Raw genomic sequence first — 14037 nt, forward strand, 5'->3', positions numbered from 1 at the left:
AAGTCACATCTGTTTCTGTCGTTTCATTCATTTCTTTTCTCTTCTATCATCACTGCAGCCAATTTATATGTGCCAAGTTACGAGAGGGAGATCCTTTCAGTGTGTGCGTGTGTGTGTGTGTGTGTGTATAAAGTACGTGATTGTCACGAGAGTTATTGGTACAGAAATGCAATTAAAGCCTTAGTGGAGAATCAGTGTGCGCTCAGTGAGGAACTGAATCAATTCTGGCGACCTTGGCTCTCTGAAGCTGCCCGAAGCAGAGAGAGAGGGAGACAGAGCGAGGGAGATGGAGACTGTAACGAGATGCTAAATAGCAATCAAGCCAGGTCAAGCATCCTCACACATCACGCTGATTGCATAATGAACAGCCAGGAAATGTAAATAGCCCGAAGGATGAATGAGGAAAGGCCATCTGTGTAATAAAAGTGCCACCAAAGCTGAAGACACGATTCCACATGCTGGCAGAGGATCACGACAGCATGAGAAGCTTTCCTGTGCAAACACACATTCACAATGAGCTTAATTCTCATTTAGCTCCCTGTATATTTACTACTCTAAGGAGTATTTGACTAAGGCTTGCAGAAAGTGATACCTGATGTACTAGGCTGAGAGAAAAGTGTCATTATCACCTGAGGCAGCTGACGTGTTTCATGGGGGGGGATGCCTGCAACTTCCTAAACTCACAAAAAATGTGTTTTATCCGCAAACAGCCTCCCTTTGCTCAGTCATATTTATCTTGTATACTAATCACAGTTCAACATACGAGTGTTAAACAAGAAACGTAAAAAGTAGCTACAATACCAACATGCAACTGACAGAAGGAAGAACAAAGAGAATATCATGGAGAATTCATTAATTTGGAGGACTGTTGATGACCTCCATTCTTCTGTGATTGTGCCTGTTGACTGTAACCTTTCCGTCTGTCCAGCTACAGCAGCAGATGACCACACCATCTGACACTCCTGACAGGTAAGAGCAGGAAACTGGGGCTACAGTTCCCATAGGCTCACCAGAATTGAACAGAATTGGACACTCAGGCGGTATGGACAGAATTTGTGTAAACATGAAAGCATGGATCCATCCTGCATTGCACCACTGGTTCAGGCTTGTGGTGGTGGTATAAAGGTGTGAAGGGATACTTTCTTGGCACACTCTGGACTCTTAGTACCACCTGGAGTTGTTTAAATGCCACAGCCTACCCGAGTATTGTTAGTGACCTCGTACATTCCTTTATGACCACAGTGTACCACATCTGCTGATGGCTGCTTCCAGCAGGATACCTGGTCTGTCTAACATGACACTGAGTTTACTGCACTCAAATGGCCTCCTAACTTCTGAAATGGCTGGTGAGCGCATTTTTTTTAATCTGTTGAATTTTGTAAACTAGAGCCAATCAAAATGTGGGGCATTTGGTTAAAATGTGGGGCAGTGGGATGAGGGATAAAAAAGATGTGCAGTCCCACAAAAACTGGGACACTTGGTCACCTACCCGGTGATGGCAGCATGGAGACTTGTTAACCTGCTGTCTGCGATGCACAGGGACCAAGATTGTTCATTTCACTGACTTAGCTTTGGGATGTTGTTGTTCATGATAAATTAAAAAAGAAAAGAAAAGCCCATGGTTTGATATTTCCATCAATAAAACACTAAAGGCAAATATTTTGGCAGACAATCTCTTCAACACAGAAAGAGATGTGGTGTACCCTCTGATTTTTGGGAGTGATCTGAGCCCTGGGTGTTATCTCAACACGGAAAACTAATCTGGCATGGACACAACTTAATAAACCTGAGTCTCAGTTATTTAGATTAAAATCCTTGTGTAAAGTATCCTGAATCCCATCACACAGAGTTGAATTTAACAGGAGGATTAAACACCCCGGGAGGTTTAAACAAAGTGCCTTTAATGTTGGCAGCATCTCTGACAAACAACTGATTTGATCAGAGAAAACAGACAAAAATGGCTTTGCTTCAAGGTCATCTCTGAAGCTCTCAGTCATATCACACAATCTTTTTTAGCAAGTGAAATGTGGAGGTAACTTTGTATCTATTTTATCAACTTTTAAAGCAGAAGAAATGTACCCAGATGAGTGGTTTATGGCACAATTTTAGCCACTCCAAGGTGCATGGAGAAGAGTATAAAGTCTGAAGAGGTTAAAGCATCAGCAACACTTCCAGTATATATTGAACAATAACAGTTTTTTGGCATGCTGAGACAAACAATAAAGTTATTCTACATAGAGCCGGTTTTGCTGGAGCTTTATCCTCACAGTTTACTTATGCATTTTATGCTGCTTTGTGTGTGGTTTGTTTTTAAGGATGCAAATTAAAATTCTCAAGTAAAAAAGTAAATGAAATTTGTAAGATGATGTCATACTTTACTTTAATGGGCACAAGGAGTAAGTGGTGGTTGGATGATCATAAAATCACTCATGATGTGTCAGAAGAGGAGTAACAAATGATTAAGCAGTTAGTAATGAATGGGTGGTTCTTTATCTGCGGCTTTCAGAGTTAATTTTAAAGAAAGTGAAAGTGTTTTGTGGATATTTATACATGAATCACTGTGGTTCATTAGCATCTCCCAGTCTGATCTCTAATAACTCACCATTATCTTCGGTACAGTCCTCACTTCAGTTATTTAGGAACTCCTACTCACTGCCAAGTCATTGCCATGTGTTTAGGTTTCTCTTCTGTCACTTTTGTCCCTTTTGTTTTGTAATCTTGGGTTTTCATACGTTCTGTTTAGTTTTACTTCCATCTTTTGTTCTTTTTCCTGCCAGTTTTTCTGCACCACCTGTTTCCAACCAGTTATTCACTCTCCCAAGTTTATATATATATATGCTCTTGTTTCCCCCCCGCCACTTGACAGATTGTCTTTGTGCTCTGAGTAGGAAAGCTTTCCAGGGATTTCCTCGTGTTTTGTTTACTGTGTCTTTATGAGTTTTTTTTTAATCCCTCTTATGTTTTGGCCCCATGTTTCTTGTTCTTTTTTTTTCTTATGGATGACTTTCAACTGTTTATTGGAGCTCAGCCTTTTGTCTGTTTTAAGAACAGGACTTTTCCTTTAAATAGGCTAACTTCTTTTTACATCACTTCTCTGGCAGGCAAGCCTTCAAACAGATTTAAAATTGCATGGGGAAAAAAATTAATGGATGCCACAGTGATACAATATTCATGTTTTGGTGGGTGTATCATGCACGCAGGCAAAACTCCAGTGCTATGGGGTGAACAGACATCCCACAGCATTCATTTTACACCACCAGAGCTTATTTTGTCCTCTCATGGAAAAAACATGTCTTCATATTTTTGCTGCAGTGTGATGGAAAAAGATGCAACGCTGACTGTAAATATTTTGAAGACATGCAAATATTCCAGAGTGGAAAGGTGAGAGGGTCAGCAGAAAGATATAACTCTCGGAGTTGAGCTGTTATCTCTAAATTACTTTTGACAAAGTCTCAGGTCTGTCAGCTCACATTATCTTGAGTTCTTCTTCATATTTCCTCTGTCTCACTTACTTTGTGTGACACACAGTCACAACCACATAGCATGTTCACAGCGGGTGACCCACAAATAACCTCGTCTTCTGTAACTGGATGAGCATCATTTAGAGGCCAGGAAAACAGCAGATTAATGTTTAAGTGACAGAGTGAGGGAACACTTTTACAGGAAGTCTCTTCTCCTTTGTTTTACTCAACCATCCAAGTTTAAGATGCTATTTTCTAAGATACACTTTCAGCATTTGGTTTGTCTTCCTCTCAGCAAGGAAGGATAGCAGTTATTGGACAAAATGGCTCCATCAGACAAACAATCAGTGGAAAAAGATCAGCTACAGCTGAACTCCAGCAGCTCACACTGAATAAGCGTGATAGAAACCACTCTTGCTGAAGATCAACAGCTGCTCTCTGATCCCTGGGGGTAGCGGTGGAGGTCTATCTGATGGCTGAGTCAAAAGTTGTTTCAATCTGTTGCTGGTCCCTCCCTTCCGTCCCCCCCAGGGACATACATAGTCTTTGCTGAAGAGTGAAAAATGCATTGCACACACAGAAATTACCTCCTGTGAGAGGAGTGCACAGATGTGGAGGCAAAGTTGGGGAGATGTGATGTAGGGCCACAGACTGTAAAAGAGGGATACAGCTTCCAGGTTTGAAAAGTGACGCCAATGCACATGTGCCTTTGACCTGCAATCTATCTCATGGCCAGCAGGGGGCAAATCCTGAGTTTGCAAAAAGAAATCGTTTGTAGAGAAGTAATCGAGAAAGTTATAGATTCATTTGATCTATGACCTCAGTAAACATTTTCACAATGTGTTTATGTTCTTTATCACTCTTTTTAGTTAATGGTGACCACTGCATGCTGTTAATTTTGTACATTATGATCTCAGCATTTTAAAAGTCAGGGTATGTTTTACAGGGTGATTAAAAAGACACGACTATACGAGTGTCCAGCATTCATCAGTCTCACAGTCAAATCCATCCCTCACTCGTCTAGTCCGGTTTCAAAGCATCAAGATGGAGACAGTCAAAGCACTCAGGCCAAGTGGCCACATCCATCTTTTATATACAGTCTATGGTCACTATCTTATCATATCAGAAGCTTCGACCATGGAGGGATTTTTTTCCTTAGGCTGTTTTCAGTTGATCTTTTCAGCAATTAGATTTGTACAGTAAAAAGTGTTGACTTACATATTATGAGCTTATGTTTCTCATTCTTTTCTATTCTATCATCTCATTGCCCCGTTTGGAAGTCCTAACCAAGAGCACCAGAAACTTTTCTCCCTGTCCCAGTTTGTTTCTTAGATCACTGTATGAGCAATAAAAACAAAAACAAAAGGAAGAATATTTGAATTCAAACTTTGAGTGTATTTTCCCAAAATAAATATCTGACACACTGCTGCATCATTAACCAGCACAAAACACAATTTTTTAATTTTAAAGATGTCTCACCTGTCATGCTAATATATTTTAAGCTGTTAACATTTTGCCCCTGTTATGAAGAGATTACCTCAAGTTGCCAACACCGACAGGAAAAAAGCAAAACAAAATGAACAATAATGGCTGCGGTGACCCCTCTTTATTTATTTCAGTAAAGTCTATGGTTTGATCCTCAATCCTAGTATCATTTCTGAAGTGAATCTGGTACCCTTGGTCCTTACACTAAGTCTGGGGAACCATTTATTTAGTACAGAATGGATAAACCCTAGGACTCACTTCACCTCCTGCCTGTTGTTGGTGGTTCAATCCCTGGCTCCCCTAGCCCCCCTAGTCCCCTAGATAGTGAACCTAGTGTTGCTTGTGACGCATCCATCAGAGTGTGTGCATGTGAACGTTAGACAAAAGCATAAGAAAGGCATAGCATAATGCTCAAATTGAGTACAAGAGCATTCTATAAGTACAGTCTGTTTATAATGTGCAGAGTAAAGTGGTGATGCCAGAATGCAGGACACAGGAGGCAGAGGATAAAAACAAAAAATAAGTTATTTAATAACTTATTTCTAACTCTACACAACACAGGGAAGCAAAACAGGACAAATAGAAGACAGGACTTTGCACAGGTACACACACACACACACACACACACACACACACACACAAAGGACTGATTAGAGATTGGACACGTGAGAGAAATCAGACACAGGTGCATAGAATCAACAAGTGAAAACACTCAGGGAATCAGGGAGGACAGACAGGAAGCATGAAAGAAGACTGACTTTCAAAATAAAACAGGAAATAACAAAAACAGTGTAAAAAAATACCTGAATACAACAACATGGGGCCAAAGCATAAACATGGAAACAAGACAGAGGGAAGTGCAAGCAGATTAGCGCTACTGCTATTATTATTAATAATAATAATGAAAGATAGGAACCAAAACACAATTCAAAACTAAAACAACAGAGACACCAAAGGCTCCGTGATAACAGAGGTGAGATACTGGAATAGCAAAGGAAGCCATACAATGCAGATCTACAAGTATGATGCTGATGCACTGTGCAGGTAAATTACACTTGGACAGTTAAAACAAAAAACTTGAATAGAATAAAGTGATTGCATGCACATTTATGAGTTTTGCGGTAACAACAAAGAGGAAAAAAAAGGAGTTTGGATGCTGGAAACCTCCAAAACATTTTCACTGCTCCCAGATTCTTAAAAATAACACATTAGTTCTGTGTGACAAGTTGCTTCAATGATTTATGTCACTTCTCTGCTCATCAAGCATTCAGTGACTCATTATACCCTGTGGGCGCCCTTTGAGCCACCTTTAAATGTATTTAAATCTTTTGCAGTGGCCAATAATTTTTTCTTAAATCAAAATCCACTGAGGCCAGCTCAGCATGTTTACAGCTCACAGAGGACATTAATTGCTTAATTGCATCATGCGGTACAACGGCATTAAAGCAACAGCATTTATTTTTTTGTGTTTTGAGTCACTTAATTAGATTGTCCCATTAATTTGTGACATGTCTGTGGTCCCTGTCGGTTTTCTGCCAACACAGAACACACAAAAGACGACACAGTGCATCATGAGTGAAGTTATCGACTATATAATAAATCCAATCTGAAACAAAACTATAAAGTCTTATTGACTGCTCATTTTTTCTGAATTTATGTGTCTTTGAGGACGTAGCAGAATTTGAGTTCATTTCATTTTTCTGGCATCCAGGGAAATTCATCTTAGCTTGGACTACTATACTTAAAAGAAGCCTGATGTTTTCATCTTTAGTCATTTATATTTGGTGCAGTGACCTCCCCATCATTTCATAAATACATAATGCTGCAATCAGCAGCAAGACTCTAGTGCAGAACAAAGCAGGCATGAGTGACAACAGATATGACACTGATTGAATCAGAAATGGCATGAATAGCATGGAAGGAGGATCTGGGAGTGGAGGTGGGTTGCAAAGCAGCTTGCAGATTAAAGCAGCTTAATTAACATGTCCTATATGAGATTTGCCAATCTGATGCTTAGCAGGGTATCAGCTGAGTCACTGAGTGATGGAGGCTGACTCTGAGATCAGCTGATCTGTTGGTGTTGCCGCTTTTGAGCTTGACTTTGACCTGAGCTCAAACTGTGCTTTTTTATTTATTTATTTTTTGGCTGGTGATGTCAAAGTGATAAATGTGCTTATAGTGAACATCAGCCAGGTGAGGGTGATACTACTGTGTTATTTTCTAAGCTCAAGGCTGCATCACAGAGAGAACGTACTGAGAAACACAATCAGCTTTTATAAGCACAATTAAATGCAGATATTTTTACACAAGGGTCATTTGGCTTTTGAGCATTTTTGCTCAAATGAGATAAAAACATTGAACTGACATTTTTCAAACAGCAACGAGACAATTCCCTCTCAGAGCAGATTAGCCAGAGTCACACAATCCCCTCCTACCCCCCCCTTCTGCTACTGTAAACTAATGTGCATGAATTTACGCCATGCCTGTCGGCTTAAAGCCCGTCAATGCGAAGGCAGGAAGAGGTGATGGATGGGGGTTGATCATCAAAGCGCCGTAAATCCTGCCTGCTGCAGGCGGACGACGGAGATTCCCCAAGAAAGAGCCTCACAGCTGGAGTCATACAGCTGGTAATTTTCCTTCACCTTTGAAAGAAGCTGAAGAAAAAACACAGATACACACACCCATGCACACACACATAGACACACACAACAGCAGCAGCCCGAGAATAATTTGCCCCTCAGAAGGATTTCATGTTTCTATGGAGAAGAATGTCTATTTTTAGGAGGATATAAATAGATCTCTCTGTAGCTCCAATGCTTGGATTCTTGTGTGAATATCCCCCCAAGCCTTTACTGTATATTATTTTCTTACCCATGCATCCCTGTGGACTTGTTTTTTTTAATATAAAACACAACCATAGATTCATCTGCCTTCCTCCCGAGCATGTGTTCTTGAATGGCAGTCAGAAATATGAACAGTTAGCAGGAAACTGCAAACAATGAAGTGTAATTTGTCTCAGTGACATTACTGCTGAGTTGTATGGTCTCAGTGCCTGAGCATAATAGGCACCAGGTTGTCACATTCAACATTATACTTTCTATAAAGCTCAGTGATAACATCCTTCCTCACAGCATTTTAAGCTGATAACACTAAAAGCCAGTCTTCACTAGTGTCCCGGTTACAACACTCGCTTCATCACCAGGCTTTGGGAAGTGGACACAGTGCAGCAGAGGGACCACAACGACTTAGGGTGGAGGCGAGATGGGGTTGAAACAAGGAGCAACTTTGTAGCCGTGGAAACAGTTGCTAAGGAGCAAACCGAGGCTTTCCCGGACGGAAAAGGAACAGAGATGTGATTGTGATGGGAAACAAGATGCAGGAGCGCTAGATCACTTCCTCGTATTACTAAATTTCACAAGGTACCTTTGCTGCAATACACTGCGGCATCACTGTCCATGAAAAACCACAAATCTCCAACAGAGCAGCAACTAAAGATTAATTTCATTGTTCTAACAATCAGATGACCCCCTTTGAGCAAGCGCCTGGTGACAGTGGGAAGGACAAACTCCCTTTTAACAGGAAGAAACCTCCAACAGAACCAGACTCACACAAAACAAACTATGGGACCGAGTAGACAAAATTTAATGACATGCAGTAGTGGCGTATAAACATATGGGGAGTGAAAAAGGGGAGTAGAGAAGAAACATTAAGTGCATCGTGTGGAGTCTCACAGCAACCTGAGCCTATTGCAGCATAACTACAGGATACTTTACAGTTACCTGATCCAGCCCTGACTGTCAGCTTCATCAGAAAGGAATGTTTTAAATCTAAGCTTAGAAGTAAAGAGAGTGTCTGTTTCCACAGGAGAGGGACCCAGCAGCTGAAGGTTCTGCCTACCATTCTACTTTTAGAAGCTCTAGGAACCACAAGTAATCCTGCAGACTGGGAGCAACTGATTTAACAGCAACTATCAACATCCTCCAGCAACCACTTGCAACCAGTTGGGGAATACATTTTTTTCCCCACTGCACCACAATGCCACTCATGTTGACTATAAAAATAGTTTATTTTTCTGAGGACTGACTAATCAATTAATCTATTAGGCTCTAATATTTAAATTTGTTGAGTGCAATTTTTTTCCCACAGGTTAAGATGCACTTTTTTAAGCAGTCTGTGCTATATAAATCGCATAAAAGCCAACAGATTACCTAAAAAAAATGCATCAAAATGCATCATCACAAAGCTGAAAACAGGGCTGCTTTTCTCAGTAAAGAATAATAATCATCTTCTCTGTGCTGTGATATGTGCAAATGAAGATTAAATATGCAGCGGAGCCCGTGTGCAAGTTCAGGCAGGCAGCTTGAGCTGCAATGCGTCATAAACATGTGACATCCCACCCCTCCTCCTCACATTAGAGTAATTAGATTCAATTTATTGTCATTGCATATGTCACAAGTGCGGCGCAATGAAATGCAGATTGCATCTGCATCATATATCATAAAGTCAAAAGAGTTATCTCAAGGCGCTTTATGCTGTGAGGTAAATATCCTACAATAATAGAAAACCCCAACAATTAGAGGATCCCCTATGAGGAAGCAGTTGGTGATGGTGGAGAGGACGAACTCACTTTTAACAAGTAAAGACCTCCAGCAGATGAGCCTCAGGGGCAGCTGGTTGGTGTGTGAGAGGAAAGATTAGACAGAAGATTAGCATAAAGATATCACAGAAACAAACCTTCCCAATATGAACGTCTATTTAACTGCAAATGTTCCCATCTCTCCCACACTGTTTGAACCTCTCCTGTAGACTCTGTGGGTATATTTATTCACCACTCTCTCCACTGAGCATCAGGATTCCAACAGGCACCTGCTCATATCTTTCTTTGCTCCTCTCTTTTTTGTGTCCCTCTCTTTGCTCTCAGGTGGAGTTGGGCAGGGCTCTGGTTTTGCTCCTGCCAGCACACCTGTCGCTCAGCTACTCATTACTGTGGAATTCAAAAGGCTGGATGAAACCTCCAGTCTCTACCAGTTTGTTGTCACTTTTGATGCATTTTTCCTGTTTGCTGGTGTTTTCTTAAGTTGCAGTGCATTTGGCCTCTCAGGGCTACCGTAGTGGTGCTTAACTCCCTGTGAATAACTTGCCTTAGTATTTCCCAGTGATCTGAATTTGTAGTTCTAGTTCACCTTCCAGTGCGAGCTCTGGCTGGATCAAGAATAAAACTTTCAATCCAAGAAAACTCTGAGTTGTTTCTTATGAGAATCAAGGATTCACCAGCCAAACTAAGCTGGCCGTCAGTTGTTTCACTTACCTGTGAATTCCCTGCCTGTCCACTTTCCACCATCACTGCCACCTGGATACTTCACCTGTCTTCCATCACCTGCAAATTCTCAAGGAAAATTTAATCCTCTGAAGCTCCCCTGCTCAGTCTCTGTGCAGCAGTACTTACCAGAATCAAACTTGCCTGAATCCTGATTTCATTCTCGCTTGTGTAAATAATGAGCTAAAACGTGCACTGCTCTTTTGGGTCTTGCATTTGAGTCCATACATTCTTGCAAATGTGACCCCCGGAGCCAAACTCTAATAATATTCTACTGCTGCAATAAATCAGTCATTCCAAAACCTGAGTTGTCTGCGTTCTTTAAAAATCTGAATATTTGTCAAATAGGAGTGTTTGTGTTTTTTTGTGTTTTAGTTTCTGTGGAATAAACTGATCTAGGAAACACACAATTGTCATGTGAACACAGTAAGATCAAACAACCACATCGATTATTTGTTCCACCTGAACTCATTAGACCCAGATGTGGCTACCAAGCTTCTGCTGGCATCTTCCTTCCCATCCGCATCGCCTCTTCTTCTCCTTTGCTGCTGTGAAATCTGAGTGACAGAAAACAGGGATAGAGAGGACATCCCATTAATATGCTAATCCATGCAGGGATGACTTCAACACGCTGAGCATAGTCAGAAGTACACATGTGTCAGCTATGAAGCATACTGTGCAAAATCAGGGCTCAGGGAGGAGGAGGTGGATATGCACATACTGTGGATGGGGTACATAAAAGCTGAAGTGGTAGGTTTGTGGGAATCCCCACATCCACGCAAGGCAAATCATCACACTGAAAAACATCTGAAATTCTGAAGACAGGGGTTTGAAAGCAGGCAGATCGTGGGTTGTGTGTGACTGGCATGTCTCTGCCATGTGCAGCCTTGTTTGCTCTTTGCTGGCATCAATAATCCATGCAGCCTGCTCTTATCCACAGATAGATGAGCACTGTGGGCTTATGTAAGAGTGTGTGTCAGGTCTGAGAGTTGGGATTGACCCTCGGGGACCTGACAAGAGACAGTGGCTGACAAGAGAAGTGAAAACCACGACAACATAAATCTGTTTACCGGACAGGCTTTCATCTGTTCTGCAGCATCCGCACTTCACATCCACGTGGTCTCAAAACAGGCAACAGATTCAGTGAGAATCTACTGTATGACCTGACACTTTAAATCCACAAGCGGTTTGCTTCATCGCTGATAAGGTCGATAGTGGTGTGAAACGGGTTTGAAAGATGCCGCCGGCATCTCCTCAGCCTCGCTGACCGAGAACAACCCGCTTTCTTCTCTGTCTCAGTAAATGCACCGCGTCACTGTCAGTAGACTCCCCCCTGCCTCGCAGAGGAAGACAGAGATAGACAGCCAGGGAGAGTCTTTCATCCCATTCCCCTTATCTTCCTGGCCAAAATCCCCTGCCTCCAGAAAGTAATTTAAAGGCCAGACAGAGACAGAAGAGAGATGCAGGAATGCAGCCTCATGATAAACCAGCAGACATCTGGTTGACTTGAACACAACAGGCCGCATCCTGGAGAAGTGCGTAAAAGCATGCAACAGAGAAATACAAATACATCTGAACACCATCTATTAACAACTGTAGATGGGTTATAAAAAATATGAGCATTTTATCATAGTTTTGAGTATATTTTAAGTATAATTTTGTGTTTCTGAACTCATGCCAATGCTGAGACCAAAATCTAATATCAACAGGCTGACTGGAAACAAGTCCAAGGGGTCAGGTGACCCTAAAGCCACAGAAATGTGTCCTCAAACATTTCTTTGTGAAGAGTCACTCTGATTAAATTGTGGACAGGACAGTGCCCCCCCTCAGGAGTCGCCATTAGAGCTACACAACCCACCTTATGGGTTGACATTTGGGGAGGGATATGCTTATTTGCTGATGATCAATACCCCACTCATGTCCATCCAGTAAATATGAAGCTGCAGCCAGCAGAGGGTTAGCTTATGAATGAAGGAATCAGCTAGCTTGGCTGAGTCCAAAGATAATCTTTTGCTGTCACTGCCAGCAAGCACAAGAAAAAAAATGGACTTTGCATTCGTTTCTTTTGTCGGCCACATACCATCATACATCGTCTGCACTTGTTTCAGTTGCAGGTGCCTGGGCATCTTTGGTACTTTTTTAGCACGTTGCTTTGTAAACTCCAAGCTCTGTTTGCTAATTTGCATTCAGGTTGTTTGGATGTTAGTGATCGTAATGGCAAGGGGTGTGTAATTAATCGAATTTGGCTTCCAGCAATTACTAAAGCACGATAAATGAGTTGATTAAAGTCAGACATTCTGCTCTCCTTCTACCTTTTAGCCTTCACTTTCTTTTATTTCCACCCCTCTCTAAAAGCTAGAATTCACTCCCTGCCAGGCAAGTTCAATAAATCCATTAGATTTATAAATTCTGTGTGCAAACTTGTTAAATAATCATGAGGTCAATATTGACCAAAATAGTTGTGATTATTATTTTGGGCATACACAAACAGCCCTAGCTAAAACCCTTCCTAATGAGGTGGAAGCTTTACGATATGTCATAATGTGTTGATGTTATTATGTGTAATAAGGAACCACTTTATTAGGTACACCTTGTTAGTACTGGGTTGGACCCCCTTTCCCTTCAGAACTGCTTCAATTCTTCATGGCACAGATTCAACGAGGCACTGGAAACATTCCTCAGAGATTTTGGGCCATATTGGCATGATAGCATCAGCTGGAGATTTGTTGGCTGCTCATCCGTGAGATGACTCTCCTGTTCCAACCACCCCAAAGGTGGTTTATTGGATGGAGCATCCAGTGACTGTGGAGGACATTTGAGTGAACTCACTGTCGTGTCCCTGTTTTCGATTGATTTGAGCTTTGTGTTGCTCACTGGATTTTTTTTTTTCTTCTTTTTTTCGTACCATTCTCTGTAAAGCCTCGAAATGGTTGTGTGGGACATTCCCAGCAGATCAGCAGTTTCTGAAATACTCGATAAGCACATCCGACACCAACGACTATGCCACATTCAGAGCCACTTAAATCACCTTTCTGATGCTCAGCTGAACTTCAGCAAGTCATCTCGATCATGTCTACATGCCTAAATCCTATGTGATTTTAGACTATTTAAATATGTGTGTTAACAAGCAAGTGAATAGCTGTACCTAATAAAGTGGCTCCTAAGTGTGTCTAAATAGACTCTACTAATCCCTGTGTTTATGTGAAATGTGCCTCTGAGTCGTGCTGCCTTGAGCTGTTTAAATAAGAAGATTTTTAAAAAGTATTGCCCCAGATAATAAGAGGTTCATTGTGCTCGTTAAGACAAATGATCACTGTTGAAGACTGGATGGTAATTATCACCCTCTGGATTAGATCTGTTAAAAACACAAAATAGAATAATTGTAATTTAATTAGACATACAAGAAAAAAAAAAAAAGATTTCCAACAAATCAAGTCAACATGACACTAAAGTCAAACAGTTGCTGTGAAGCTCTGAGTCATAGACGTATTATCTGAATGGCCTGATTTTGTCTGCTCTGACCATTAAGTATAACTCAGAGATACAGCTCTGACATTATTATGAAGCACGGCTGATAACGCAGTTTAAAATTGTGGCCAATTCAGGCGTGGAAACCCCAATCAGGCTGAACCTGCTTCTCTCTCTTCCAGGACGTGATTAATCTTAACCTGGATGGCAGTGGTTAATTAAATATTGAGGCAGCTTAAATAGCCGCGCTGTCGCTTTGCTTTATCGGTCACTTCCTAAGATGACAGTCCCATCTTTTCCCTCACC

Source organism: Archocentrus centrarchus, chromosome 9 (genome assembly GCF_007364275.1).
Source record: "Archocentrus centrarchus isolate MPI-CPG fArcCen1 chromosome 9, fArcCen1, whole genome shotgun sequence".
NCBI lineage: Eukaryota > Metazoa > Chordata > Actinopteri > Cichliformes > Cichlidae > Archocentrus > Archocentrus centrarchus.